Below are 12,039 nucleotides of genomic sequence, written 5' to 3'. Positions count from 1 at the left end.
TAACTGCACAGGGACTAAAAAGTAGATTTTGCTTTGTTCATTTCTGAACATCAACAATTAAACTGCTATTTCAAAGAAACAGGTTAGAAAAGTGACCCTTTCCATTTCTATTTCTATCACTGCATCTATATTTCGGTACACGCATCTGTCACCGTATCCCAACCACCACTCAGAATGTCAAACCATAGCAGGCTGTTCATTAATGAGCAAGATGCCAGATTTGACACCAAACACGTGTTGCGGCTGTGTTGATTGATGGTTGGTTAATTGGTTTGACTCATCTGATGCAGACCCATCAAAACAGCCATGCGCTGTAGGCCTCTGCAACAAACGCACGCGGGAGGCGCAAACAGTCCTTCCTTGAACATTTCTAGTTGACCGTCTCCTCACTTGAGCTGCAAACAGCCACACCTCTGCACATTTCATAGGTGTCACTTGGGTATTCAGTGGTTCTGGTTCGAGAGACCGGGGCTACACAGGAAATCAGCCTTCCCTCATCTGCAGGTACATCACCCGCTATGCTGTCGCACACTAAAGACAAGCTTATTCGTCATTCATGATGGATGCGTCAGGCTCACTGCGGCATTCCACTTGAATCCAATTGATCATTGCATATTCTACGGGTCCATAGCTGTCTCAGCAAAAAGGTCGGCTAGGTGCGCAGTTACAGCGGAATGGATAATGATATAGGCTTGCCGAAACAGGTACAGAGGTGGATTTCAATGTGACGAGGGCACTTCGCCCCCCAAGAAGAGCTATAATAACAGTAATAGATAGGTCTGGGGAACTGCATAGAAGGAAGAGACGCACTTCTCACAGCAAAGAAAGGTCTTCTATATAAACTTGAAACTGAATGGATGGAAGCACAGTTGAAATAAGTCACCTGATCCAAAGGGGACGGAGCTTTGTTGCAGATTACAGAGCAAACAGTAAGAAGGCAGGGGGTCTGGGGAACTACGTTAAGGTCAACAGAGTGCCGTTTCACTAAATCAACCTTTCCACGACCACAACCCCTCATTTGTGCTGGGAGGATAAACGCTGCAGCCCCAGGGGTCGTGGTGTGACAGAGAGAGCAGGTCCCGAATCGGATCAGTACCAGCCCATCACCGGGGGTGGCAGAGTCCATCTGCTGCTGTCTGGATTCGAGCTGAGTGACGAGACGGGAGGCTTCTGGGCGAAGAGCAAAGCCAGCTCAAGGACGCAGCAAACACGTCGTTTACCCCCTCACCTCCCCAGGGGCAGATAAAAACGGGCACAAGAAAACGGCCTTTCGCGGCCCCTCTGCGATACTCTGGGGCAGCCAATTAAACCACTGCGCCGATTCCCCGCTCAGACAAATTCTCCATTTTGAGCTCCAGTTGTGGGCGAGCGCAGCTCCCAATTACAGGATATCAGTGAAATCAGTGTCTTGCCTGTAGTTAAGTCTGAATCGGGTTTCTAACAGCAGCTGTATCAGTTGAGGGAAATAACAGATAAGGAGTCACTGCAGGGCATGTAGTCTTAAATTGACTTTTAAATTGGCACAGCAGTTTTTTAACACGGTGATAACATCCGCATACAGGAAGAAAAATCCTTGCAGAGAACGTTAGATAAGTTGCATTTCAGTGCATTTTCTTAAGCACAATTACCCAGCATTAACTTTACTACTGAGAATATCCTCAGCGTTGAGGGTCTTTCAGGTCGCTGTATGCATTTCACGAAGTTCCAAGCTCCAGCGCACTGCAGTATTTCACATTTTATGCAACGGTCATAATAAATGATGCCATTAAAACAGCCAAAGAGGATCACAGATGAAAACCTTTTGTTGATAAGTGAACATATTGCATACAGTAAAGCCTAATTTCAATAAAGCACTGTGCTCGCACATTCTCTTTGGGGTGCTCATTAACTAATAGCTAGATATTTCTCCTGTTATGCATAACAGACGGGTCAGATTAGAATAACTGAGAAATCCATACGAGACTAACTGTTAAGGACTAATGAGAAGAACTACAGATGGACCTGGAGTTCTGGGACATCATTAAAAGTCACCCCGTTGGAGCTGTACTACCTCGCTGAAAATCACAAGGTTCAAAGATTATGTAAAACAACTTGTGCATCTGAAGGTGGCAGTTTACAAAGCAGCATATTTCCGCAAGGCAGCTAAGAATGCAACAGCTCAGCCCCACCTGGGACTTGACCCCACTGCCTTATGGCTTCAAATAGACATGTTGCCATATTTTCCACCATGCAACATATTGAACATGCTGGGTAAGGTATGCAGCAGAACTAACTCAAACCAGTGGTACTAGGTCAGGTAGGCTACGCTGAGCCATCGGTCGCATTCTAGTTAAGAGTTCAGCTTAAACAAAGCCCCGGGTGCACACCGGGTCGGCTGCAGCAGCGTTAAGGACCACAAGCCTTAAACCGCAGGTTAATCCAGGCGTGACAGTTGGGAATGAACTCTTTGGTGCACATGCTTGGGGACCTGCACTCAACCTCTCACAGAGAAAATGCAGCTAATCTACTTAATTGTGGAGCAGGGGATTTAGGCCCCGACGCATCCCCGCACAGACCCAACACCGTTCGAACACATTCAGGTAATCTTGCTGCACCCAGATCTCTCCGCTCACACGTCAATCAGGTGCTGCCCGCTCCAGTCTGCTCCTTTTAAGTAGCTTTCAGGGTCTTAACTAATGCCTAGGGATGCATAGGAATAGATAGGAGTGGATAAAGGTTCCCAGTGATATTAACGGGATTTATCCCAACATTGGGTTTGCTAAGGCCGCCAGCTCTTCTGCAGCAGTTCTATTAAAGCTAATAAGGGGCACAGCGCATTAATAAAAAAAAACCCACCAGGAAGCAGGAGGTTGGGGGGGGAGGAGAAATTGTAGGAAAACATACGGCATGGTTTTCCCACATAAAGCATGTCACTAGCTCCAATAGCTTACGAAGTGCCTTGAAATGTATTTCAGTGAGTGCTAAGCCTGTCCATTGTTGGAGAAAATTGCCAAAGCGCAAGATAAGCAAAAAGACTCCTTTGCCGACCACAACAATGGGTCTGTTTCCTCAAGATAAAGGGAAAGAGTACCTGCTCCAGCATTAGGACTTCCTGGTTGTCCACACTGTCCCTGTGCATCTTTCTTGAGCTCAATTTGATTGACCAGTGATGGCCAGGCTGATGCATTATAAGTGATGCTGAAAGTTGCCTTTAGTGCAAAAAATTAATTTAATTAATGACATTTTAACTACCTCCTGGTGGCATCCAAATTACTCAGATGCCCCTTTGCAGCTTTTGGCCACTAAAAGATTGCTAAAGGATCAAGAGGGGTATTGTTTATTGCAGCAACTGGGCTAACATTCTAAAAGCACATCTACGCTATCAAGAAAATATGAAAGAAAGAAGACGGTGTTTTATTGCTGTAAGAGAGTGTGCTCTTTCTGAGACACCCAAGATTTTTAAGAACTATTGGCCCCAGCTGATGGGAAAAGGCTACACATGGCCAAGCAATTTATCATTCCAGATCTATCATGTTTTAAACACTGTCAGTTTTATTTTCGCTACAAGGAATACATGGACATCATATCAGTCGACTGCACCCTAAGGTCAAGAGGCTGAATTGTTTACATAGAAGGTCACTGGGGCTGTGCGTCATCATCTCTGGGGTTCATTAACACATGCACCATTCAGAGTTTACTGTGCCAGCTAAAAGAAATTTTTCAATTCCACAAAATACTGCTGAGAGACAGAAAAGTTTGCTCATTACTGTTAAAACAAACCCTAACCGAAGCACATTAGAAGAAGAGTCCTCCAGAAATCGAAAAAAAGCTATTTTCTCATAAGGCTCACAGAAATTGCATTTAGTTCCTGGATCTCTACGGACTGCCTGTGAGGCGTGAAGACACGGAATACATTGGGCTGGGAGTTGAGTAATGACCTGGCTTCGCTTCCCCCCTCACCTCACAAAGCTTGTCAATACGAGCAGAAGTTGGGGTGGGGAAAGCTACCAGAGTCAATCAGAGCCGTGAAAACGGGAGCGTAGCTCAATGTGGCCCCCCTGACCATTCCACTTGCCATCTTATCACTGAACATTAACACTGCTGGGAGAAGCAGCTCCAACCAACCCAGTGACCTAGAGGACCACAAATTCAGTTCACCTGGTTTGGGATGTAATAATGGTGGGGTTAGAACGACAAAAATGAACATGCCTGCAAGGGAGTCGGAAAAAGAGTATCAACAGCTGTTGTCTGTCAATGAGATTCTAGAAAAAAAGGACTGATGCCCCATTGAATAATAAGATATGAACACTAAAGAAAGAGTGTGTGTGTGTGTGTGTGTGTGTGTGTGTAATTGGCCTTGGGACCCCCACATGGAAAATTTAATTTTTACTGCGAGCCTAGAAAGGGGGGAGGGCATATTCTGAATCAGTTCTAAGGAGAAGTAAACACATTGTTGTTCTCCACTACAAACCCCAACTGTTTATGCTGGAATTCACAGCACTGAGTTTTCGGGAAGCAGATGCGATTGGTACATGTTTTAACCCAGAACGCAGGCAGCACTGAGGCCAAGAGACTGTGAACAAACCCAAGGTTCTGACCATTTTTCACCAGAGAACCTCACTGAGGATCACACAAGAGCATTTAGATAGAGCACACACACAGCAGGTCACCTTGAGTCTAAAGTTAATGGAAACTGAGCACTTCCCGTATTGTTGTTTTGTCGCTCCAAGGTCAAGAACCAGCAAGGTTAAGTACAGCTTGAAAATGGGCACAACATGTTCTTCCTTGTCTTTTAACATACTGAAGAAGAAAATTTCTTGGCACACAGGAGAGGTTCAAAACCCAAGGCAATGCATGCAGTCCTCCACTCCTGCAGGATTACCGAGACACCCAGCCTTGTCTCATTCAAACAAATCCCACATTCTTATGTCTGAATGGCCGTTTGTTTTCGGCAATGCAGAAAATGGATCCAATGTGGCAAAGCAACTAAACCATTCTGCTGCCATTGAGGTTCGTAAAGTGTTAAGTGAAGGGAAGATATAGTCGTTCAGTACTGGCATTCAGTCATTCCCAGACGGCAGATGTTCTACCATACCCAACACTCTATTCTATGGCAAGATGAACACTAATCGCTAAATGGGGAACAAAGAATCCCCCCCCCCCAATACCCCCCATGTGCACTTCTCAGCAGCAGTTCACCAAGGGGTTCACCAAAGAAATACACAATCCGAAACGCAGCTGAGAGGGTGCCGTTACAAAACAGGCCCTTGCCAAGCACGGGATGATGTGTTCCCAACCTGCCAATGGAAAAAAATGAAGGATCACAATCTGATGTTCACTCAATCACAGCAACCAGAAGTTCTTTCCTTCCATCTTAACACCTTGCTCCATCCACAAGGTTATCACATTAACCACTTTAAAACAAGGTAATTACAAGTCACTTAAAAATGTTCTAGTAAGATAGGCAGTACTTCACTTTCCCTGCAACTTTCAGCACATAGCTAATCATTTTACCCTGGCTGTGACAAAGATGGGTCCTAAGGGCTTCTCATATATTTCCTCAAGCCCGCTACAGTCCACAGCCCTTCAGCTTAGGTGATCTGCGTAGTTAATGACTCCAGCCGAGCCCCGTGTTTTCATGCACAAGTGGTTGGCTAATTGAAACCTGATTTGGCTGCGAACAAGTGCGGCGATCTGCGGAATTTAACTAAGGGCAAAGGTGGAAGCTCTGCGCGAACAAGCGATTCCACTTACAAAACTCGCTCGCTCAGAAATCACTGCTGGAATGCTTTGTTTAAAATCTCATCCAGCCATTCATTAAAAACAGCAGGGTAGCTGGGTTATGTCATCCGATTGCAAAATCATAACATTTGGCTATTTGGTATTGATGCACACAAGTATCAAAGCCACCTGACATTATAGCTGTTGGGTCTTCATTTTAAGACCTCTGGAGAACAATCAAAAGTATTCCTTTAGTACTGAAAATTACACATTAGAACTTTCCATATAAAAAATGGGCAATAAAGTTTCTTCTGAGGCCAGTCCCCATTTACTAAAAATCTACAAATGGCCAACTCCAGCGCACAAAAGATTCACAGCAAACACCTTTCAGTGTATATTGGCGCACTGAATTACATAGAACCAAAGCCACAGACAATAGATACAATCCTGCCACCACAGAAAAGAGCCAAACTTCAGACAACTTGAACACATCCTAGTCTGCCTGGGTCCAAGCTACAGCTCTACAGTTGGGAATGAATACTAAATGCAAAAAATTTGCCCATGATATTCTCAAACTTAGACTGCAAAAGGGCCTGCACAGATCTGCACCTCCCTTCTGCTATAGGTTCAATATTAAAATAGTGACAGTCTTTGGCCGTCTTTTTTAGAATCATTGTTAGTTCAAAAGATGACAAATGCTGTGTGGAAATATAGTATGTATTTACCATACCGCATAATATTATTTATTACCATACCGCAACACTCACAGCCTGGGATTTGTCAAAGCTGATGGACCGGCTTTCCTGCATCTCAGTACATTTGGAAGATGTAAATAAATGTGTTTAAAATCAGTTGTAAAAAGATGACCGAGCCACCTTCGGCCCGCTGTGTTCGAGTCCACAAAGTAGATGTTGGACACCGCCGGAGGGTGTTGTTTACGCGGTCAAGCCAAGGGGTTCGAGTAACTCCCGCACTCAGTAAAATCATGATCGCATTATAATGATTATTATAATTTATTATTCCATTAAATACTGTGCGCAAAATCTGCAGCGGCACCGAAAATGTAACACGGACAAATTACACGTGAGGCTAAACACGCAAAAAAAAAAGAAGTCACTTAGTAACTGGGGGTACATGAAGTGTGTGCGCGCGCGCGCCTGTGTGTGTATCAGAAGTGCGGGACGTCGCACACTTCCTTCGCCCCGCCGCACACAGCTCTGACAGTTACAAACGACCGAATGTATCCACACACACTTTTACATGTGACCGTCCGCTCGTGCAAATAGGTATTTATCGAGTAAAAAAAAAAAAAGCCAAACATTAACACGTTCCAGCAAAAAAAGAACGTCGTCAAAGACTGAGATTTAGACAAACTCTGAGCACTAGACACTAGTGTTTGCGAACGAGCTCAGTCTGAGGTAAAAAAAAAAAAAAAAGGAAAAAAAGAAAAAAGAGACTCTGAGGTAAAAAATAACACGTGAACCAAAAACATGATGACATACATATGAAGAAAGAAAGGAGGAGAAACACTAAGCACAAAGCTGATAAGTTTTGTTTGCCCGTTTCGTTTGTTAGTTTTTTGTTTTTTTTTTTTTTTTACCTAAAATCCTACGACTAGCTCGAGCTGCGCAGCATCCGCAAGGAGCGGGTCCTCTTCTTCGAAACGGGGAGTGAAGATGAAGGGGATGAGACTGAGAGGGTGAATGTCCAGCGGGAAACACCAGCGTCAACCCTCAGAAGATAGATTCCAAAGCCCGAGAAGAACAGACCCTCGCTCGCTCACGCCTCCTCGGAGTGAGACGGGTACGAGATGGGTCTCCCAGCGCTGTCAGGACTGCGAAGCCACGCCCACTGCTCAGCCCCGTGGGCGGGCACAAAACTTTAGACCACGCCCACTACCAGCCCCTTTTTAAATAAATAAGAATATTATTTATTTTTTCTTTTAGCTGAGGCTTTTCTTCACAGTGACTGACAATGGCAAGCTCTTAAAATTATTAACCCATTTTTACACCTGGGTAATTTAGTATAATAAGTACCTTGCTCAAGGTTACTACAAGTGGAAGTAGGATTCTCACCCTGCAACCATTGTGTCAGCAGGCAGCTGTTCTAAGCACAATGCCACCAGCTCCTCTCCCCCCCTTTGTCCACCTTTTTGCTCCCACAACCCCACGTGCTTTGATGCCACAGAGCTGTCAAGACCAAGGTCCTCTGCTTCCAGGCTTGTAATAAACAGGGTAAAGTCATTAATGACCTTCCAAGAGAGTGAGAGTGTTTTTCCCCGCACTGGAATGGTGCCAGGGGGGATGGAATTGTTTTCCCTCCTCTACCCACCCCCTCAGCCACAAAACCCCCACAGATGGGGCGACTGATAAGAAAATGGTGGAGAGTGACCTCTCTCCTCCTCCTCCTCCTCCTCCTCCTTCTCTGTGGGTCGTGACACTTCACATCCCTAGTGACATGTGCGATATCTCCACCCTAACACACAGAGCCCCCACCTCCCCTCACCGAGGAAACCATCAAACGGATAGTGAACTGCCGTCGAAGCATGCTGAGGAATGCAGCTGGTGTGTGTGCTTATCTGGTGTAGGGACACACCAGTTACTCTAATTACTTAGCAGGGTCAATGGCCTGAGTAATAAAACAGACACACAAAAAAGCCAGGAGTGTCATAAAAAGTATACTGGACCTGAGAGGAACGCTTAGACCACGCCGTCGCAGCACACCATTTACTATATTCCCTTGCAGATGACAGGATTGTTCCGCCTGTCCACTCTTTCCTATCTCTTGATCTCTCAAGGATATTCAGATTAATTGCCACGGCTACGTTTGCATTTCAGCCGACACAGAGGCATCTCACACACACTCGAACACACACTGATCTCCCAGCGGAGAGTTTTGAACAGAGCATGCCCATCTCTCATTGACTATAATGTCAGCTTGAAAAGGGGGGGCAGGGCTGCGACCCTGGAAGCCTGATGGGGAGATGGGGGGGTGCAGACTGGTGGAACATTCCCCAAGGCTGCGTTTTGTCTGCCACAAAGACAGTTATTTGGGACTTTATCTGGGGATTTAACCATTGCAGTGGATCACACGCCAGGCTGTAAAACATCCCTGAGATGTAATCATAATGTATGTTTTGCGCAATCTCACCCCGAGGAAATTACTGTTTTGCCACGTAGCAGACGGCTCTTTATTATACAGCTGGGTATCTTGCAGCTCGGGCTCGGGTTCTACACCTCTTTGGAGACAAGCGTTTGCTAAATGAATAAATGTCAGTGCAAGTATTTAACACACAGACACAATAGAAAGGTCCCTTCCTTGCAGTCCAGCTGTTAAAATACTAATGAGCTACACTTCTAATGGGCTACGTTACCTCTTCTTCTTATTAGTATTATTATTAATAACGTATTTCAAGCTTGAGTTTGCCATTCAGGGAAAGAAAGGTAGGTAGCTAGTGGTATCTGGATGCCCAGAGGATGTATTTTTCTTACCTTCTTTGTATTGGGAGTTTTTGTTTTCCTCTCCTCACCTGTCAGCTGGCTTATCCCAACAGTTATAACTGCTGCGTCTCTGTATTGCACCTTTAGAGTATTTTGTACCGTATCCTGAACTCTGTTCACCACTTGGTAACAACCACCATCCTGGTTAGAAGTAGTTCTTTATAATAATAAATTCGAATTTAGCTGACAAGAACACTTTATATAGTTTAAAAATAAAACTAAGAATTACAAGTAAAAGAGGGTATGAAATTTGCAGTCAAACAGCTTTGGTTTTGTCTGGAGTTTAGTATGCGCTCCTGCAAACTCATCAGTGGTGCATGTGGAAAACCGTCCTGGCCATGTATGTAGGACTGGGACGGTGGGGGCTGGGGGAGACGCCCACATTTGTGTTCCTCCTCCAAAACAAACACCAGAGATTAGATCTCTTAAAAAACAAGGTTGATCGTTTGAGGAACTGTAGCCACGGTATAAAATAATGGAAAAAAAAACAAGGCTTTGTAAATATTTAACATTAATAAAACCCTTTTCAAGCTATACTGTACTTAGAAACATTGTGGTAAACGGGTCTGGCGCATACGAGAATTGCAGGGTGTGGAACTAAAAGCAAACGTTTGGATTTAAAATCACTGCTAATTTCATGTTTAGGCAGAGCACAGACAGAGCTGGTCCCTTTCCTCTTTAACGCAGCAAAACCAGTAACATCTTTCCCTTCAAGGAAAATCAATTAAAAGAGGCTGTAGGTTTTCGCCGTCCATCCAAACACCCCTCGCCCACGTGATTCACAAGGCTGACTCGACAGCGGCTCGACGTTGGCATGATTGCCTTCTCTTTTCCCACCGTCAGTGTAACCCATCCCCCCCACCCCAGAATGCCAGCTTCCCAGCTTCCCTTGGCAGTCTTAATCTGTCAACAGACATAAAGCAGTGCTCCGGGACAGGCCGTCGGTCGCCATAGTGCAGCCTGTCCGTTCCCACCCTTGTTGACATGCAGAGATGTGGGATACCACAAGATACTGTGCACATCACAGCGATTCATTGGGGAGACTCAGTCGTCTGCCTCGAGATCCTGGGTGGGCTGGACCGAGCAGAATCCTCATTGTCTTTACGTTCTCATTATGCTTTTAGAATTAACAACAAAAAAAGCTGAATTTGCATACTTCCCGCGTGTCATCGTTCCATCATGCTCGTCCGCCTCCCCATTATCCCCGTCTCTTGTCATACTTCAGGCTATGTCACATTATTTAAGAATTCATTGCAGAAGACAGGAAAGACAATGGAAGAAAGTATGAGCCGTAAGCATTATTATTGACAGACAAAATAGCCGTTAATTTCGGCAGGCTCTTCTTTTTGTAACGCACCTTCACCCAAACTGTTCTCTCTCAAATCTTTTGTGTTCACTTGTAGCCTAGCAACCAATTAGGCCTGTCGTTAAAATGACTCGGGACACTGGCGCTGGATGAGCTGAATGTGCACGATCAGGGGACACAGCACATGGAGAAGTGACGCCATCACAGCACCCAACAAAGTCTTTGTCTTCTACATTAAATTTACATTTATTTATTTAGATGCTTTCCTCCAAAGCAAGTTCTGATGAATTTGATGTAGCGTCATCAGCCAACACACCTTATTCACCATGGTGACTTACATTGCTAGATACCCTACTTACACTGGGTCACTCATCCATACATAAGTGGAACACACACACACACACACACACACACTCTCTCTCTCTCTGTCAATCACACACTAGAGAGGAACCTGAACAGTATGTCTTTGGACTGTCCTTACACTCAGACCGGAGTAAAGAACCCAGTAAAAGCTGTTAACTGCAACAAGCTCTTCGTTAATGGAGCCAATGAAATTTTGACGTTAATATCCAAGAGCAAGGCAATTAGAGCTTAACCTTAAAAAGCCACGCCGCGCGCATAGGCATTCTGCACAGCTTTTTTATTTTAACTGTCCTGTCCTTAAAGAGGAAAGCCAAACTCCTTTATCTGGGGAAAAAAAGAACTGATATTCCCAAATACCCGTCCTGGGTATGTCTCCTCCCCCTTCGGCCTTGGGCCCCGTGTTGCCGCGACCCTGCATGGGACAAGCGGTTGCTGACATTGGTTGGTTGGTCATATTCCGATATACTTACCCTCGTAAAAACTGGAATATAAAATTTTTTGCTTGTGCTTATACCCAAGTTCACCTCTTTCAGTGATGTGTTAGCCTGGAACAATCCTGATATTTCACCCATGACTTTTGCTCAGTTTACCAGTGGTCTGCGGTGGGAGCAAAGGCATCTGCGATGAACTCCCCCTCCCGCCCCACAGGCGAGAGCAGAGGGACCGAGGGGCCGAGAGGCTGATGTGCTGTCACAGTAAGTCCGGGGTGCAGCGCTCTGGAAAATGCTTGTCGGTCAGCCCTGCATTATCAGCAACAGAACAAACCATGCGTACAATGCCCAGCGCCCTCCCCCCGTCCAGCTCTCGTCCGGCTCCCGGGATGCATCCAGCTTACATGTCCAGATACGACTGACTTGTCTTTTTCCTGAAATACATCGCTATACTTGAATGCGATTGCGACGTCCCACTCTTATGACAAACTTTAAAGTCCGCTGTGGTGGACAACAGCCTGAGCCGCACCCCCTTGACACTGATTGACAGCCCCACCTGAGCGAGAACTCATTAGGGGGAAAGGAGCCCAGATGTGGCCATTTAACTGTAACTGAGTCTTAAGAGAGAAGGGGGGTGTTGTGGTTGTCGTTTCTACGTGGAGTTGGGCGTTTGGTTTTCTAGCTGCTCGAGATGCTCGCGGCTTCATTTCTGTTTGTACTCGAGCGGACTCCTGCACTT

The 12,039-nt window shown here is 45.4% G+C and overlaps 1 protein-coding gene across 1 annotated transcript in view; it reads right to left on the bottom strand.

Annotated features, from left to right (window-relative positions):
• tspan18b (tetraspanin 18b) overlaps positions 1-7,515 on the bottom strand; it is a 42,081-nt gene extending 34,566 nt beyond the window's left edge. Inside the window, exon 1 of the mRNA XM_018765792.1 lies at positions 7,301-7,515. The gene's annotated coding sequence lies outside the window, so the exon portion shown is untranslated. The remainder of the gene's footprint in view (positions 1-7,300) is intronic.
• Positions 7,516-12,039: the final 4,524 nt, after the last annotated feature.

This window comes from Scleropages formosus, chromosome 5 (genome assembly GCF_900964775.1).
Source record: "Scleropages formosus chromosome 5, fSclFor1.1, whole genome shotgun sequence".
NCBI classification, from domain to species: Eukaryota; Metazoa; Chordata; class Actinopteri; order Osteoglossiformes; family Osteoglossidae; genus Scleropages; species Scleropages formosus.
Note: the sequence above shows the minus strand (reverse complement) of the source record. Positions and strands in the feature narration are given on the sequence as shown.